Genomic DNA, 19,225 nt, shown 5'->3' with positions numbered 1-19,225 from the left:
TCAGGAAAAAAACGCTTGAAAAACGCTACGTGGGCACATAGCCTAAATGTTACTACAATGTTGTATGTAAATATACAGAATAAAGTCTCGCTGACACGAGCATATAAATCAGACAAGTGCACTCAGAAAAAAAAAATAGTATTGCACTTTGACCAATGTTATTCAATAAGGCAATGCTGATCTACGTTTTTTTTCTCTGCAGTATTCAGAGTGAGGATAACATTTGCAGCATGCTGCAACTTGACTCCAAAATCGGGCGAGCGCGAGAACAAAAATCTGATTTCATACAGAGCCACAGGATAGCATCCGATTTTTAAGGATACATTGCCATTCTGTAAGAGAGCCAATTGTAAATGATCCTGTAAATGATTAATAGCTGCTGAGTAAAAAAAACAAATTTAATACGGATGACAAATGAGTGATGAGCGAGTATACTCGTTGCTCGGGTTTTCCCCAGCATGCTCGGGTGTCCTCCGAGTATTTTGGCGTGCTCGTAGATTTGATTTTCGTCGTCTCAGCTGCATGATTTGCGAATGCTAGACAGCCTGAATACATGTGTGGAATGCCTGTTTGTTAGGGAATTCCCAAATGTATTCAGCCTGTCTACAAGTCGCAAATCATGCAGCTGAGACGACGAAAACCAAATCTCCGAGCACTGCAAAATACTCAATCACCCGAGCAACGAGTATACTCGCTCATCACTACAAGAGAGAGGTGAAAAATAAGTTGTCCCACTCTCCTTGAAATGTGTGATACTCTGTGGCTTTGTTAAAGGGGTTGTCCGGGCTTTTCACATAATCTCAGTACATATCTGGGCTGCAGAATTATGACAATAAGTAATTTACTTTCTGTCACTAGTTTACACGGTTTTCTAGATATTCTGAACAGAACGTCCAAGGGGGCGGGGTGTTATGGCATTAAAATGAGAACTGGTCATTTCCTCCTACTCTACTAAAAACATGCCGTCTATAGCAACAACCCCACCCTCCATAGCAACAGGCCCTCCCCGTCCACATAAAGAAGCCCTCATCACACAGTAACAAATCCTCCCCGCCGCTTCACTCCCCCCCTTCCACCTGTCGCCATACCCCCCCTCGCTGCCGCTCCATTCCCCCCCTTCCCCCCAGCGCCATCCCCCCCCTCCCTGCCACTCCATTCCCCCCCACCACGCTGGTCTGTCTCACCCGGTCTTCACATTGCAGATGAAACCTGCAGCAGGGAAGGAGCGGGTCATGTGACAGGCTCTGCGCACGTCACTTCAGCCCGCCTGTCACATGACCCTCTCATTCCCGGCTGCAGTTTTCACCGGCAATGTGAAGACCGGGTGAGGCCGGAGCGGCGTGGAGGAGGGGGGATGGAGAGGCGGGGGGGGGGGAATGGAGCGGCAGGGAGGGGGGGAATGGAGCGGCACGGAGGGGGGAATGGAGTTGGGGGGAGGGTTTGTTACTGTGTGAGGAGGGCTAGGCTTCTTTATGTGGACTGGGAGAGCCTGTTGCTATGGAGGGTGGGGTTGTTGCTATAGACGGCATGTTTTTAGTAGAGTAGGAGGAAATGACTAGTTCTCATTTCAATGCCATAACACCCCCCCCTTGGACGTTCTCTTCAGAATATCTAGAAAACCGTGCAAACTGGTGACAGAAAGTAAATTACTTATTGTCACAATTCTGCAGCCCAGATATGTACTGAGATTATGTGAAAAGCCTGGACAAACCCTTTAAAGCGGAGGATTAATGCACAGCTTCAGAGAAGTCTCCTTCATCATGCACAATGAATTTCCCATGCATTTTACTACCCAATTAGGGGATAATAAACTCTGCTTGTAAATATGGTGAATTTACTTTTAATGAATATCCCCCATTGAGTCTCAAGAGTAAACCAGAAAATCAGTAAAACTTCCAGGCAGTTCTCTGTGTTCCATTCTCTGTGTTCCGACCACGTGTTCCATTCTCTGTGTTCTGTCCACGTGTTCCATTCTCTGTGTTCCGTCCACGTGTTCCATTCCTTTTGTTCCGTCCACATGTTCCATTCTCTATGTTCTGTCCACATGTTCCATGCTCTGTGTTCCATCCACGGCAATTCTCATATCTTATATTTCATTATGTGAATCGTTTCAACTCGCTAATGTAATTTCTCCATGAAGGAAGCAAATGATAATATTTGTGGCATTTTTTAAATATTTTGGTATTACTGTAGAAGCCGACCGCATAGTTCCCCCTTCCAGACATATTGAGCTACAATGAAGGCCAAGTCTTTTTCCTTTACTCAGCTGAAATATTCAGCCTTGGGACACAGAGCTTAACATACAGAAAAAGGATTTTAAGTTGGCAAAGATTATGTTGAGAATTCTTTTCTCTTAAGTAATTAGTAGAAAATATTTTCTCTAAATCAGTGTTTTTTAAAAATATGATGACACAAATGTATTGTTTTTAAAGGGAATCTGTCAGTAGGATAACCTCTTTTAAGCCATCTGTATGGACATGTAGGTCATAGGTAGCAGAAAAAAATACCTATTATTATTATTGTTATTATTATTATGCTTTTACCTATATAGCCATATTCCACAGCGCTTTACATACATTATCATCACTGCCCCCGATGGGGCCCACAATCTAAATTGCCTTTTGGTATGTCTTTGGATATCTGTGTTCCGATGTCATATTCTAGAGAAATCCACAATTTTTTTTTAATATGTAAATTAGCTGTTAATTTCTATGGACCCCATACAGACCTCCCTGAAAATCCTCTTCCAGAGCTTATTTAAATGAAAGAGGGTGTTGCCACTCTGAGACATGTAGATCAGGAGAGCAGACTGTCTGTCATTACATGTCTCCACTGGAAACGCCCCCTTTTATTTACAGTAAGCCTTGGATGCAGATGCTCAGGGAGATCTATATCCGGACCATAGATCTTAACAGCTCATTTACATATTAAGAAAAACATATCATTTTACTCCGCTTCCTATAACCTATATAGACGGCTTAGGATGGTTGATCCTACCGACAAATTCCCTTTAACTATTGCAGTTTTCACTTTGGCCATTAAAGCAGATGTAACAGGATGAGACTCTCTATTTTATGTAGCTCACGTGTCGGCTTTCGGCTTTACGGTATAAATTGGAATAATTGAGTCTGTCTTGACTGGGACATTGAAATATAATGGCAGAGAGAAAATTAAGAAAAAACCTTTCATTCTGGAGGGCTCGGCACCTTCATGTATTACACAGCCCAGTGATTTTAGTGGCACTTTTTAAATAATAATTTTTCTGTAATGAACCTGCCAAGAATTACTGGTGTATTGTGGGCTGCAATTTCCAGGGGCAAATATTTTGCACCTCCTTACCCAATAATTTTTAGCACTCCCATCCACCAATCTGTTGGGCTCTGTTGTCCTTATATTTTGCATTTTGACCTCCTATATTCTTTATTTTTCTGAACTTAGACATAAGTTTTGAAAAATAAAATATTGTTCTACTTATTCCTTCACAACCTATCATGTATAAGTCGCCTCCCTTCCTTTGATACGGGCTCCGAGTCCGACGCTGAGCCCGCATCTTTTCTGAGACATGATAGCTGGTTTGATCAACTGTCATGTGCCCCTAACAGCTGAAATTGCGATCCACCTGCGGCTGCTAACATGTTAAATGCCACTGTCAATCTCTGACAGCGGCATTTAATACATGCGTGCCGGAAGCGTGTCACAAACCACACCCACGGACGCCCCTGGAGATGATGATTTCTGCTACACATAGCAAGGCTATACGTAGCACAAGTGATCAGATGATTGCAGCTTCAAGTCTTCTATGGAGACTACTGTATTGAAGCAAGTCAAAAGTGGAAAAAAAAGTTTTAAAAAATATAAAAAAAAGTTTAAAGTTCATATTTCCCTAGTCAAAATAAAACAATACAAAAAAACGATCATATATTTCATATTGCTGCATTAAGAAACTCCCAATTTATCCAAATACAAAGGCAATCTGATTGGTAAACTACATAACGAGTAAAAAATCCAAACCGCAAAATTACGTTTTTTTGTTCATAGCAACGGGTGATAAAATCGTATCTACCCTAAAATGCTATCACTAAAAACGTCAGCTCGGCGCGCAAAATATAAGCCCTGACCCAGCCCCAGATCCCAAAAAATGGAGACGATACGGATCTCAGAAAATGGTGCAATTTTTTTTTTTATTAAACTTTGGATTTTTTTTCACCACGTAAATAAAAAACAATCTATACAAGTTTGGTATCTGTCATCTGATAATGACCTGGCGAATCATAATGGCAGGTCAGATTTAGCATTTGGTGAACATGGTAAAAAAATAAAAAAAACTGTTGTGGAATTGCACTTCTATACTTCTCCAGCAGTGATGGTGGATCTGCTGGACCTCAGGGCGCTGGATGTGGAGGTTTACCGTCTTTTAGATGTCTGTAGGGGAGCGGCAACAACATGTAAACACGCGGGCAGCCCTGGATAATCCACGCCGGCAGGATGATAAGATCCGGCGGAAGGTGGAACCTCTTCTCTTTTTCTCCTTTTTTACATTCTCTGGGCTTTCTTGCTCTGCATTTGGATTTATTGCAGATTTTCTTTTCTCGATGTCTGATGCTTGGGTACACTCTGGATGGGACTTTGAATTCTCATTGTTCATCGTGATGGTAGCGATGGTGCAGAGTTTAGAAAGCCTTTCAGAGGATGACGTAAAATTTTGGAAGTCAAGGTCCTTGTCCTCACTTGTGTCCTCTTCTTTCTCTGAGACCATAAGCATGTCTCTATGAGCGTGATTGATAAAGAGGCTGGTGTCCACATCTGACACAAGATGAGGAATATACATCGGCTTCTGATTTAGAAGATTGTCAAAATCTATTTTTTTCATGAATGGATGATCCTTAATCTCAAATGCTCCACCTGTCCCAAGTCTTTGCTCAGGATTTTTTTTGAGCAGGTCAGTGATGAGGTTCTTAGCCTCACGGGGTGGACAGCGTTTGTAATTCCAAGGTATTTTTCCCATGACAATCATTCTTTTAAGCTCAGGTATGAAATCCGTATCAAATGGTAAAGATCCCACCAGAAATTCATAGAGGATGATCCCCATTGACCACCAGTCAACAGGTCTTCCGTAGTCTTTCATTAGGATGACCTCTGGGGCCATGTAATTCAGGGTACCACAATTCTCAAGGTCCTTGAACTCTCTGGAGATGTCCTTCACTGATTGCTTATAGTTGTTGGTTTTTGGTATCATGACACCAATTTTTGAAAGCCCAAAATCGGCGACTTTAATGTGCCCAGCAGTTGTAATCAGTAGGTTGTACGGTTTTAGGTCTCGGTGCACCACACCATAGCTGTGCAGGTATTCCACAGCAAGAACTGTTTCTGCAAAGTACAGACGGGCCAAGGGGATAGATAAACGGCCCCTGGTGCTTAGAAGGGACCCACAGTCTCCACCTCCAACATACTCCATGACCATACACAGGTGAGATCTAGTAGGGAAGGAGCAGAGCATGGAGACCACAAAGGGACAATCAGCGAAGGTCATGATGTCCCTCTCCAGAAAGGCCGCTTCCACGTGTTTTTCAGTTTCCAGGTTCTTCTTCGCCATTTTCTTCATAGCGAAGATCTGCTGTGAGTATTTGTGCTGCACTAAGTAGACAGCCCCAAAACATCCGCCGCTGATCAGTTTGGATGTCTCGAAGTCGCTCATATGCGGCTTTCTCGCCGGGATCAATGATTCCATCAAGTTAGTGGCAGGCTCGTGGATCTCTGGCATCTCACAGATCACACTCTCAGGATCTGGCAGCTCAGGGGTTTCTGTTGTCAGATCGCTGCTTGGCCCCGGATGACTCGTATTAGGGTCCGGGGATTCCGGGGGAACATTTTCCCCGTCTTTGTCGTCGCCTTCTGGTGTCTCAGTGGCAGGCTCGTGGATCTCCAGGATCTCACAGATCACACTCTCAGGATACGGCAGCTCAGGGGTTTCTGTGGTCAGATCGCTGCTCAGCCCCGCCTGACTCGTGTTAGGGTCCGGGGGGACATTTTCCCTGTCTTTGTACTCGCCTTGTGGTGTCTCCAGGCATTCCGGGCAGCGGGCCGGACCTTCCAGCACATACAGGACTTTTTCGGCCAGTTCTTTAACAAAAGCCAAATCTCCATCTTGAGATCTTTCTTCAACCTGCTGTACTAATGTCCTGATGTTCCGGGTTAAATCCGTCAGATACTCTGAGGTAAGACGGTCTTGGTGGTATTTGGTCAGGCAGTCCTGCACTAGCTCCACCACCAGCCGGTGAGTGAAGCCGAGGACGCCATCGGGTGGTAGAAGCTTAATATCAGAGCAATGGGTGTAAATAATCTCCAATAATCCTTCTACCTGAAGCTTGTCTAGAAGAAATTCAGCCATAGCGAAAAATTGCAAATGCACTCAGTCACTAGGGAGCCAAAATGGCAGCAGGAATCCTGTGTACACTGCATAAGTAACTGCGAGCGGTGATGTCATAATGGTCGACCATCTGTGATGTCATAATGGACGACCATCAGTGATGTCATAATGGTCGACCATCTGTGATATCATAATGGCCGACCATCAGTGATGTCATAATGGCCGACCATCTGTTTGCAAACATTTTTTTTTTAAACCGTCTTTATTGAGTGTAATGCAAAATATACATATAATGTCCAATAACATAACAGAAGAACATTTATGCAATATTATTAACATTAGACGGCATTTTTTCAACTATAAAAACCCCCACCCCTCCCCCAGGCAAACTCCATAACTTCGTAACACAATTTCAATCCAGTCTAACAGGGATATTACTGGCAAGCTGCTCTCTCATATACCAGTTGGTGAGCTGGAAACAACTATGTATCGCCTGGCTTGTGGAAGATGTCTGAGTATTGATAAAAGAGGACCATGTGGAAAAAAAAGCGTCCCTCTTTATTAAGTAAGGCCTCTATCCAATCCATTTTGAAGAGATATGTTACTTTTGTAGCAATTAAGCTTAAAGAAGGTGTTGCATCCTGTGCTCACAAAAGGAGAATGCTTTTACGTGTGGCTGCCGCCCATATGAACAAGATGGGGCGCTGCTGGACAGAAAGCCTCACCAACTGGTCCTGTGCGAGAATATTAAATATGGCCCACTCCGGGGAGAGAGAGATAGATATGTCAAAAGTGTAGATGAGATGTTGCAGAAGTGTATCCCACACCTCCCTTATTTTTGGGCAGTTCCAAAGACAATGGAAAATATCAGCTGGAGAGTGTAAGCATTTAGGGCAGGGATAGTCCCCTGAGGGGGACATTTTAGACTGGACCTCCGGGGAGATGTATGCTCTATGAAATATCATAAGAGACATGGTTATGTAACTGTCATATGGTAATTTAGAGTTAATACGCAGAGTGGCTTTCAAAAGGTCATTTACCCAACAGTTCGTTAATTGAGCAACCCATTTTCCAGGGCCTGGTGAAGAGTCTGACCAATGTATAGAAGGCTTTAATGCTGGGAGGCTGAAGGGTCTACACATGGCCTCATCTATTGGGGTATTAGTGAAGCGATTAAAGGCGTATATCCAATCAAGGGAATGGCGAAAAGCAGCCTCTATACTGTAGAGGTGTAAATTTGGGAGATTAAGTCCACCGAAAGATTTGGTTTGCTGTAGCTTAAAAACACTAATTCTAGAGCCCCCTTCCGAGCCCCAAATAAATAGGCAGAAGGCTCGTGTCAGTAGCCTATCATCAGCTTTAGAAAGTAGAACCGGGAGCGTCTGTAAAGGAAAGAGTATTTTAGGGAAAGAGATCATATAAATTAGATGGGCTTTACCTGCAAAGGATAATTTAAGGGATTTCCAGGATTGAATTTCTTGTATAACTACAGAAATAAGAGGCTGAACATTTAATTTATAGATATCATGAGGATTTGATGGTAGGTCAACGCCAAGATAAGGTAAAGAATTTCTCCTCCACTGAAAAGAAAAAGGGAACGGCCACCGTTTCTGAGCAATTTTAAAAATAGCTAAAGCATGAGATTTATTAAAGTTTATACGAAATCCCGAAACTGCTCCAAATTCATTAAAGGCGTCCATTATAGAGGAAATGGATTCCTTAGGATTGGATATCATGAGTAAGATATCATCAGCAAATGCCAACGTTTTAAGTGTATTGTGACCGACCCCTATGCCCCCAAAGGAAGGGATCATCTCCAGATATCTTAGTAAGGGATCAAGGGCAATATTGAACAACAAAGGTGACAGAGGACAGCCCTGCCTCGTCCCCCTGAAGATGGAAAAAGGGGTTGACTGGATATTTTCAAAACATTTTTATTGGATTAAAGTGGACCTTTTAACCAAATTTATCATGGTTAGGAGGCTGTCCACTACTTGGACAACCCCTTTCTTGATGTTTGCCCCCGATTCATTAAAAAAAACTTTACTCGCCTTCCTCAGTGGCGCCGTTCCCACTGTGTCAGCACTCGCGGTCCTGGAGTTCTTCTGCGGTTGTTGTGACACGCGCCTCCAGCACCCAAAATTTGTCATGGTTAGAGGGCTGTCCACTACTTTTGCAACCCCTTCTTGATGTTTGGCCCCGATTAAATAAAAAAAACTTTACTCACCTCCCTCGGTGGCGCTGTTCCCGTGGTGTCAGCACTTGTGGTCCTGGAGTTCTTCTGTGGTTGTTGTGACACGTGTCTCCAGCACCCAATCTGATCCGGCATCGCTGTGCCCGCCTTAGGACAAATCAAACATGAAGAGGAAGTTGGGACTCCAGCTGCTTTCTCACTTGCTCTTCATGTTCAATTCAACAGGAGGCAGAGACAGTGATGTCAGCACTGATTGGGCGTTGGAGTCACGTGTCAAAACAGCACAGGAACCCTAGAGAACGGTGCTGGCATGGGAGGTGAGTATAAGCTTTTTTATTTTATCGGGGCTAAGCATGGGGTATGAGGAGAAGTTGCCCAAGTAGAAGACAACTTCTTTAACTGGACACATTATGCAATTTTGCCTCTCAGTTACGGCGATATTAGCAAAGTATTGGCACATATTAAATCAAAAAGAAAATGGTAAGTCCAAGTGGGTGTTATCAATTACTTTTCACTGGGGGCGTGTACTTCTTCTTCCTGTATGAGTTGCTCAATCATTACCAGGGAGCAGCACAGCAGAAAAGGACTGCGCCTCACCATAGCCTAGGTTTCTCAGTGTGTGAGATGTAAGGATACAGAGCAGACTTAAGATTTGTGATTTTACTCAAAGGCTGTTTATATTTGTAGCCAATTTAACAGAAATGGAGCAATCAACTGAGCTTCTCCTATGCACCATTTTATGGGGCACTTACTGTTATTTTATTTGAGGGGAAAAAAATAGATCACAATGGCTGGCCCTTTTTTTCTTTTGCTTGACTTTATTATGTAGCTTCCATAGGAAAAAAAACAATAAGGCCGGGGTCACACTAACCGACGCAAAATACGGTCAGTATTTTACATGCGTAATACGGATGACAGACCCCTAAATAGTGCTCCGTATGTCATCCGTAATCAAGGTGTGGTCGCGTATTTTGCGCATGTAAGCATCCGTATGGCATCCGTATGGAGAGATTTTCTTGCAGGCTTGCAAAATGGACATATAATGGAGCCCTATGACAGTTTTCATAAAGAAATGAAAGAATAGATATAGACACATAGAATGCATGTATATATATATATATATATATATATATATATATACATGCATTCTATGTGTCTATATCTATTCTTTCGTTTCTTTATTAAACCTGTCAGGGTGAGTTTACTGTATAGCGCACTGAATTGCCGGCTTTGCTAAAAGACACCTGGTGCGTATTTCTCGCAGGTCACATGTATGGTCCGTGTGTAATTCGTATTTTTTGCGCACCCATAGACTTGCATTGGCGTACTACGGCCGTAGTACGCTGACAATCGCAGCATGCTGCGATTGGCACGGAGCGTAGCGTAGAATACGGATGAGAAATATACGGCTGGTGCGAGGGACCCCATAGAGAATCATTGGTCCGTGTCTAATGCGTGCTTTTAGCGCCTCTCACTCGTCCGTATTCCTCGCCAGTGTGACCCCGGCCTAAAACCTGCAGTTTCTAATTGATGAGTAAATTATTTGATATACATACTGGAAGAAAAGCTTTTTTTGTTGTTGTCATTAAAGCGGAGGATTAATGCACAGCTTCAGAGAAGTCTCCTTCATCATGCACAATGAATTTCCCATGCATTTTACTACCCAATTAGGGGATAATAAACTCTGCTTGTAAATATGGTGAATTTACTTTTAATGAATATCCCCCATTGAGTCTCAAGAGTAAACCAGAAAATCAGTAAAACTTCCTGGCGGTTCTCTGTGTTCCATCCACGTGTTCCATTCTCTGTGTTCCATCCACGTGTTCCATTCTCTGTGTTCCGTCCACGTGTTCCATTCTCTGTGTTCCGTCCACGTGTTCCATTTTCTGTGTTCCGTCCACGTGATCCAATCTCTGTGTTTTGTCCATGTGTTTCATTCTCTTAGTTCCATCCACGTGTTCCATTCTTTGTGTTCGTCCATGTGTTCCATTCTTTTTGTTCCGTCCACGTGTTCCATTCTCTATGTTCTGTCCACATGTTCCATCATCTGTGTTCCATCCACACGTTCCATTCACTTTGTTCCGTCCACGTGTTCCATTCTCTGTGTTCTGTCCACGTGTTCCATTCTCTGTGTTCCGTCCACGTGTTCCATTCTCTGGTGTTCCGTCTACGTTTCCATTCTCTTTGTTCTGTCCACATGGTCCATTCTCTGTGTTCTGTCCACGTGGTCCATTCTCTGTGTTCCGTCCACATGTTCCATTCTCTGTGTTCTGTCCACGTGTTCCATTCTTTTTGTTTCGTCCACGTGTTCCATTCTCTATGTTCTGTCCACGTGGTCCATTCTCTGTGTTCCAGCCACATGTTCCATTCTCTTTGTTCCGTCCACTTGTTCCATTCTCTGTGTTCTGTCCACGTGTTCCATTCTCTGTGTTCCGTCCACGTGTTCCATTCTCTGGTGTTCCATCTACGTTTTCCATTCTCTGTGTTCCGTCCACGTGGTCCATTCTCTGTGTTCCGTCCATGTGGACCATTCTCTGTGTTTTGTCCACGTGTTCCATTCTCGGTGTTCCATCCACGTGTTCCATTCTTTTTGTTTCGTCCACGTGTTCCTTTCTCTATGTTCTATCCACATGTTCCATTCTCTGTGTTCCGTCCACATGTTCCATTCTCTCTGTTCCAGCCACGTGTTCCATTCTCTGTGTTCTGTCCACGTGTTCCATTCTCTGTGTTCCGTCCACTTGTACCATTCCCTGTGTTCCATCCACGGCAATTCTCATCTCTTCTATTTCATTATGTGAAGCATTTCAACTCGGTAATGTAATTTCTCCATGAAGGAAGTCTATTATAATATTTGTAACATTTTTTAAATATTTTGGTATTACTGTAGAAACTGACCGCATAGTTCCCCCTTCCAGACATATTGAGCTACAATGAAGGCCCAGTCTTTTTCCTTTACTCAGCTGAAATATTCAGCCTTGGGACACAGAGCTTAACATACAGAAAAAGGATTTTAAGTTGGCAAAGATTATGTTGAGAATTCTTTTCTATTAAGTAATTATTAGAAAATATTTTCTCTAAATCAGTGTTTTTTTTTAAATGATGACACAAATGTATTGTTTTTAAAGGGAATCTGTCAGTAGGATAACCTCTTTTAAGCCATCTGTATGGACATGTAGGTCATAGGTAGCTGAAAAAAATACCTATTATTACTATTATTATGCTTTTGCCTATACAGTTATGGCCAAAAGTATTGACACCCCTGCAATTCTGTCAGATAATACTCAGTTTCTTCCTGAAAATGATTGCAAACACAAATTCTTTGGTATTATTATCTTCATTTAATTTGTCTTAAATAAAAAAAACACAAAAAGAATTGTCCTAAAGCCAAATTGGATATAATTCCACACCAAACATAAAAAAGAGGGTGGACAAAAGTATTGGCACTGTTCGAAAAATCATGTGATGCTTCTCTAATTTGTGTAATTAACAGCACCTGTAACTTACCTGTGCCACCTAACAGGTGTTGACAATAACTGTCACGTCGCCGCCAGACTCAGGGCCTGCTGTTCCGGCTTTGGCCACTAGGAGGCGCCGGACTGACACGTCACCGCCAGACTCAGGGCCTGCGGTTCCGGTCTCGGCCACTAGGAGGCGCCGGACCGTCACGTCGCCGTCGGACTCAGGGACGGCTGTTCCTGCCTCAGCCACTGGGAGGCGCCGTGGTTCACTCCAGGGTGAGGGTGGTGACAGAGAAGAGGCTCCTGCGCAGGCATCTGGTGGGCGCAGGCTCTGCCCCTCTGTCAGTCATATAGGGCTTACTGCATCTCCATCTGGCCTGGTCCTGGGAGCGGCCCTAATTACATCATCAGTCCAGGAGCCTGTGAGGGATGACCTGATCCCTCAAATACCTTGGGACTGGTCTTGCAAGCCGCCGGATATATTCTTGGTTCCCCTGCGTGCTACTTTGTAATTTGCTATAGTGAAAACTCTGACCTCAGCCTGGATTTCTGACCATTCTATTGCCTGACATTTTTGTACCTCCGCCTCTCTTCTGATTTTTTGACGCTGACCTTCGCTTGGATTCCTGACTCTCCTTCTGCCTGCTGATTTTGTACCTTTGCTGCCCTCCTGTTTTTTTACTGACCTTGGCCTGGACTTTTGACTCTCCTTCTGTCTGCTGATTTCGTGCCTCTGCTGCCCTCCGGCCTCCGACTCCTGCCTCCTGACCTTGATTACGGGTTTTAGTTTTGACCCCTTGGCGGCCGTCCTGCTCTGGTCCACTGCTCCTCTAGACAGCTACCCCCTGGGCCTTGCTACAATTCCAGATCCCTGTATAGGGGTTAAGGGTCTCAGGGTTACTCGGGGTGCTGTTCCTACTACAGCCCAGATTCGCAGACGGCCGCCACAATAACTAAATCACACTTGCAGCCAGTTGAAATGGATTAAAGGTGACTCAACCTCTGTCCTGTGTCCTTGTGTGTACCACATTGAGCATGGAGAAAAGAAAGAAGACCAAAGAACTGTCTGAGGACTTGAGAAACCAAATTGAGAGGAAGCATGAGCAATCTCAAGGCTACAAGTCCATCTCCAAATCCCTGAATGTTCCTGTGTCTATCGCGTGCAGTGTCATCAAGAAGTTTAAAGCCCATGGCACTGTGGCTAACCTCCCTAGATGTGGACGGAAAAGAAAAATTGACAAGAGATTTCAACGCAAGATTGTGCAGATGTTGGATAAAGAACCTCAACTAACATCCAAACAAGTTCAAGCTGTCCTGCAGTCCGAGGGTACAACAGTGTCAACCCATACTATCCGTCGGCATGTGAATAAAAAGGGACTGTATGGTAGGAGACCCAGGAAGACCCCACTTCTTACCCCGAGACATAAAAAAGCCAGGCTGGAGTTTGCCAAAACTTAACTGAAAAAGCCTAAAGCATTTTGGAAGAATGTTCTCTGGTCAGAAGAGACAAAAGTAGAGCTTTTTGGGCAAAGGCATCAACATAGAGTTTACAGGAGAAAAAAGAGGCATTCAAAGAAAAGAACACGGTCCCTACAGTCAAACATGGCGGAGGTTCCCTGATGTTTTGGGGTTGCTTTGCTGCCTCTGGCACTGGACTGCTTGATCGTGTGCATGGCATTATGAAGTCAGAAGACTACCAACAAATTTTGCAGCATAATGTAGGGCACAGTGTGAGAAAGCTGGGTCTCCCTCAGAGGTCATGGGTCTTCCAGCAGGACAATGACCCAAAACACACTTCCAAAAGCACTAGAAAATGGTTTGAGAAAGCACTGGAGACTTCTAAAGGTGACCAGCAATGAGTCCAGACTTGAATCCCATAGAACACCTGTGGAGAGATCTAAAAATGGCAGTTTGGAGAAGGCACCCTTCTAATATCAGGGTCCTGGAGCAGTTTGCCAAGGAAGAATGGTCTAAAATTCCAGCAGAGCATTGTAATAAACTCATTGATGGTTACCGGAAGCGGTTGGTCGCAGTTATTTTGGCTAAAGGTTGTGCAACCAAGTTTTAGGCTGAGGGTGCCAATACTTTTGTCTGGCCCTTTTTTGGAGTTTTGTGTGAAATGATCAATGTTTTGCTTTTTGCTTCATTCTCTTTTGTGTTTTTTTATTTAAGACAAATTAAATGAAGATAATAATACCAAAGAATGTGTTTGCAATCATTTTCAGGAAGAAACTGAGTATTATCTGACAAAATTGCAGGGGTGTCAATACTTTTGGCCACAACTGTATAGCCATATTCCACAGCGCTTTACATACATTATCATCACTGTCCCCGATGGGGCTCACAATCTAAATTCCCTTTTGGAATGTCTTTGGATATCTGTGTTCCAATGTCTTATTCTAGAGAAATCCACAATGTTTTTAAATATGTAAATTAGCTGTTAATTTCTATGAGCCCCATACAGACCTCCCTGAAAATCCTCTTCCAGAACTTATTTAAATGAAAGAGGGTGTTCCAACTCTGAGACATGTAGATCAGGAGAGCAGACTGTCAATCATTACATGTCTCCACTGGAAATGCCCCCTTTTATTTACAGGCAGATTCTCAGGGAGATCTATATCCGCCCCATAGATCTTAACAGCTCATTTACATATTAAGAAAAACATATCATTTTACTCAGCTTCCTATAGCCTATATAGACGGCTTAGGATGGTTGATCCTACTGACAGATTCCCTTTAACTATTGCAGATTTCACTTTGGTCATTAAAGCAAATGTAACAGGATTAGACTTTCTATTTTCTGTAGCTCACGTGTCGGCTTTCGGCTTTACTGTATAAACTGGAATTATTGAGTCTGTCTTGACCGAGACATTGAAATATAATGGCAGAGAGAAAATTAAGAAAAAACCTTTCATTCTGGAGGGCTCAGCACCTTCATGTATTACACAGCCCAGTGATTTTAGTGGCACTTTTTAATTACTAATTTTTCTGTAATGAACCTGCCAAGAATTACTGGTGTATTGTGGGCTGCAATTTCCAGGGGCAAGTATTTTGCACCTCTTTTCCCAATAATTTTTAGCACTCCCTTCCACCAATCTATTGGGCTCTGTTGTCCTTATATTTTGCATTTTGACCTCCTATATTCATTTTTTTCTGAACTTAGACATAAGTTTTGAAAAATAAAATATTGTTCTACTTATCCCTTCACGACCTATCACGTATAAGTACATCTTAGGTCGCCTCCCTTCCTTTGATACGGGCTCCGAGTCCGACGCTGAGCCCACATCTTTTCTGACACATGATAGCTGGTTTGATCAACTGTCATGTGCCCCTAACAGCTGAAATTGCGATCCACCTGCGGCAGCTAACATGTTAAATGCCACTGTCAATCTCTGACAGCGGCATTTAACACATGCGTGCCGGAAGCGTGTCACAAACCACACCCACGGACGCCCCTGGAGATGATGATTTCTGCTACACATAGCAAGGCTATACGTAGTACAAGCGATCAGATGATTGCAGCTTCAAGTCTTCTATGGAGACTACTGTATTGAAGCAAGTCAAAAGTGGAAAAAAAATGTTTTAAAAAATATAAAAAAAAGTTTAAAGTTCATATTTCCCTAGTCAAAATAAAACAATACAAAAAAGCGATCATATATTTCATATTGCTGCATTAAGAAACTCCCAATTTATCCAAATACAAAGGCAATCTGATTGGTAAACTACGTAACGAGAAAAAAATCCAAACCGCAAAATTACGTTTTTTTGGTTCATAGCAACGGGTGATTAAAAAATCGTATCTACCCTAAAATGCTATCACTAAAAACGTCTGCTCGGCGCGCAAAATATAAGCCCTGACCCAGCCCCAGATCCCAAAAAATGGAGACGATACGGATCTCAGAAAATGGTGCAATTTTTTTTTTTATTAAACTTTGGATTTTTTTTCACCACGTAAATAAAAAACAATCTATACATGTTTGGTATCTGTCATCTCATAATGACCTGGCGAATCATAATGGCAGGTCAGATTTAGCATTTGGTGAACATGGTAAAAAAATAAAAAAAACTGTTGTGGAATTGCACTTCTATACTTCTCCAGCAGTGATGGTGGATCTGCTGGACCTCAGGGCGCTGGATGTGGAGGTTTACCGTCTTTTAGATGTCGTAGGGGAGCGGCAACAACATGTAAACACGCGGGCAGCCCTAGATAATCCACGCCGGCATGATGATAAGATCCGGCGGAAGGTGGAACCTCGTCTCTTTTTCTCCTTTTTTACATTTTCTGGACTTACTTGCTCTGCATTTGGATTTATTGCAGATTTTCTTTTCTCGATGTCTGATGCTTGGGTACACTCTGGATGGGACTTTGAATTCTCATTGTTCATCGTGATGGTAGCGATGGTGCAGAGTTTAGAAAGCCTTTCAGAGGATGACGTAAAATTTTGGAAGTCAAAGTCCTTGTCCTCACTTGTGTCCTCTTCTTTCTCTGAGACCATAAGCATGTCTCTATGAGCGTGATTGATAAAGAGGCTGGTGTCCACATTTGATACAAGATGAGGAATATACATCGGCTTCTGATTTAGAAGATTGTCAAAATCTATTTTTTTCATGAGTGGATGATCCTTAATCTCAAATGCTCCACCTTTCCCAAGTCTTTGCTCAGGATTTTTTTTGAGCAGGTCAGTGATGAGGTTCTTAGCCTCACGGGGTGGACAGCGTTTGTAATTCCAAGGTATTTTTCCCATGACAATCATTCTTTTAAGCTCAGGTATGAAATCCGTATCAAATGGTAAAGATCCCACCAGAAATTCATGGAGGATGATCCCCATTGACCACCAGTCAACAGGTCTTCCGTAGTCTTTCATTAGGATGACCTCTGGGGCCATGTAATTCAGGGTACCACAATTCTCAAGGTCCTTGAACTCTCTGGAGATGTCCTTCACTGATTGCTTATAGTTGTTGGTTTTTGGTATCATGACACCAATTTTTGAAAGTCCAAAATCGGCGACTTTAACGTGCCCAGCAGTTGTAATCAGTAGGTTGTACGGTTTCAGGTCTCGGTGCACCACACCATAGCTGTGCAGGTATTCCACAGCAAGAACTGTTTCTGCAAAGTACAGACGGGCCAAGGGGATAGATAAACGGCCCTTGGTGCTTAGAAGGGACCCACAGTCTCCACCTCCAACATACTCCATGACCATACACAGGTGAGATCTAGTAGGGAAGGAGCAGAGCATGGAGACCACAAAGGGACAATCAGCGAAGGTCATGATGTCCCTCTCCAGAAAGGCCGCTTCCACGTGTTTTTCAGTTTCCAGGTTCTTCTTCGCCATTTTCTTCATAGCGAAGATCTGCTGTGAGTATTTGTGCTGCACTAAGTAGACAGCCCCAAAACATCCGCCGCTGATCAGTTTGGATGTCTCGAAGTCGCTCATATGCGGCTTTCTCGCCGGGATCAATGATTCCATGAAGTTAGTGGCAGACTCGTGGATCTCTGGCATCTCACAGATCACACTCTCAGGATCCGGCAGCTCAGGGGTTTCTGTTGTCAGATCGCTGCTTGGCCCCGGATGACTCGCATTAGGGTCCGGGGATTCCGGGGGAACATTTTCCCCGTCTTTGTCGTCGCCTTCTGGTGTCTCAGTGGCAGGCTCGTGGATCTCCGGGATCTCACAGATCACACTCTCAGGATCCGGCAGCTCAGGGGTTTCTGTGGTCAGATCGCTGCTCGGCCCCGCCTGACTCGTGTTAGGGTCCGGGGATTCCAGGGGGACATTTTCCACATCTTTGTACTTGCCTTGTGGTGTCTCCAGGCGTTCCGGGGAGCGGGCCGGACCTTCCAGCACATACAGGACTTTTTCGGCCAGTTCTTTAACAAAAGCCAAATCTCCATCTTGAGATTTTTCTTCAGCCTGCTGTAGTAATGTCCTGATGTTCCGGGTTAAATCTGTCAGATACTCTGAGGTAAGACGGTCTTGGTGGTATTTGGTCAGGCAGTCCTGCACTAGCTCCACCACCAGCCGGTGAGTGAAGCCGAGGACGCCATCGGGTGGTAGAAGCGTAATGTCAGAGCAATGGGTGTAAATAATCTCCAATAATCCTTCTACCTGAAGCTTGTCTAGAAGAAATTCAGCCATAGCGAAAAATTGCAAATGCACTCAGTCACTAGGGAGCCAAAATGGCAGCCGGAACCCTGTGTACACAGCATAAGTAACTGCGAGCGGTGATGTCATAATGGTCGACCATCTGTGATATCATAATGGCTGACCATCTGTTATGTCATAATGGCCGACCATCAGTGATGTCATAATGGCCGACCATATGTTTTCAAACATTTTTTTTTTTAAACCGTCTTTATTGAGTGTAATACAAAATATACATATAATGTCCAATAACATAACAGAAGAACATTTATGCCATATTATTAACATTAGACGGCATTTTTTCAACTATAAAAACCCCCGCCCCTCCCCTCCCCTCCCCCGGGCAAACTCCATAACTTCGTAACACAATTTCAATCCAGTCTAACAGGGATATTACCGGCAAGCTGCTCTCTCATATACCAGTTGGTGAGCTGGAAACAACTATGTATCGCCTGGCTTGTGGAAGATGTCTGAGTATTGATAAAAGAGGACCATGTGAAAAAAAAAGCGTCCCTCTTTATTAAGTAAGGCCTCTATCCAATCCATTTTGAAGAGATATGTTACTTTTGTAGCAATTAAGCTTAAAGAAGGTGTTACATCCTGTGCTCACAAATGGAGAATGCTTTTACGTGTGGCTGCCGCCCATATGAACAAGATGGGGCGCTGCTGGACAGAAAGCCTCACCACTTGGTCCTGTGCGAGAATATTAAATATGGCCCACTCCGGGGAGAGAGAGATAGATATGTCAAAAGTGTTGATGAGATGTTGCAGAAGTGTATCCCACACCTCCCTTATTTTTGGGCAGTCCCAAAGGCAATGGAAAATATCAGCTGGAGAGTGTAAGCATTTAGGGCAGGGATAGTCCCCTGAGGGGGACATTTTAGACTTGACCTCCGGGGAGATGTATGCTCTATGAAATATCATAAGAGACATGGTTATGTAACTGTCATATGGTAATTTAGAGTTAATACGCATAGTGGCTTTCAAAAGGTCATTTACCCGACAGTTCGTTAATTGAGCAACCCATTTTCCAGGGCCTGGTGAAGAGTCTGACCAATGTATA

General features: G+C 43.5%; 1 protein-coding gene and 2 pseudogenes across 1 annotated transcript in view; all 3 read right to left on the bottom strand.

Moving 5' to 3' along the window:
• The window catches only part of LOC141097310 (cell cycle control protein 50C-like), an 88,838-nt gene that overhangs the window by 64,123 nt on the left and 5,490 nt on the right, over positions 1-19,225 (bottom strand). The gene's annotated exons all lie outside the window — the stretch shown is intronic.
• Positions 3,867-5,761, bottom strand: LOC141097275 (microtubule-associated serine/threonine-protein kinase 3 pseudogene; annotated as a pseudogene).
• LOC141097274 (microtubule-associated serine/threonine-protein kinase 3 pseudogene) lies at positions 15,623-17,520 on the bottom strand (annotated as a pseudogene).

The sequence above is a fragment of the Dendrobates tinctorius genome, unplaced genomic scaffold (genome assembly GCF_039654945.1).
Source record: "Dendrobates tinctorius isolate UK_male_01 unplaced genomic scaffold, ASM3965494v1 ptg000084l, whole genome shotgun sequence".
Lineage (NCBI taxonomy): Eukaryota > Metazoa > Chordata > Amphibia > Anura > Dendrobatidae > Dendrobates > Dendrobates tinctorius.
Note: the sequence above shows the minus strand (reverse complement) of the source record. Positions and strands in the feature narration are given on the sequence as shown.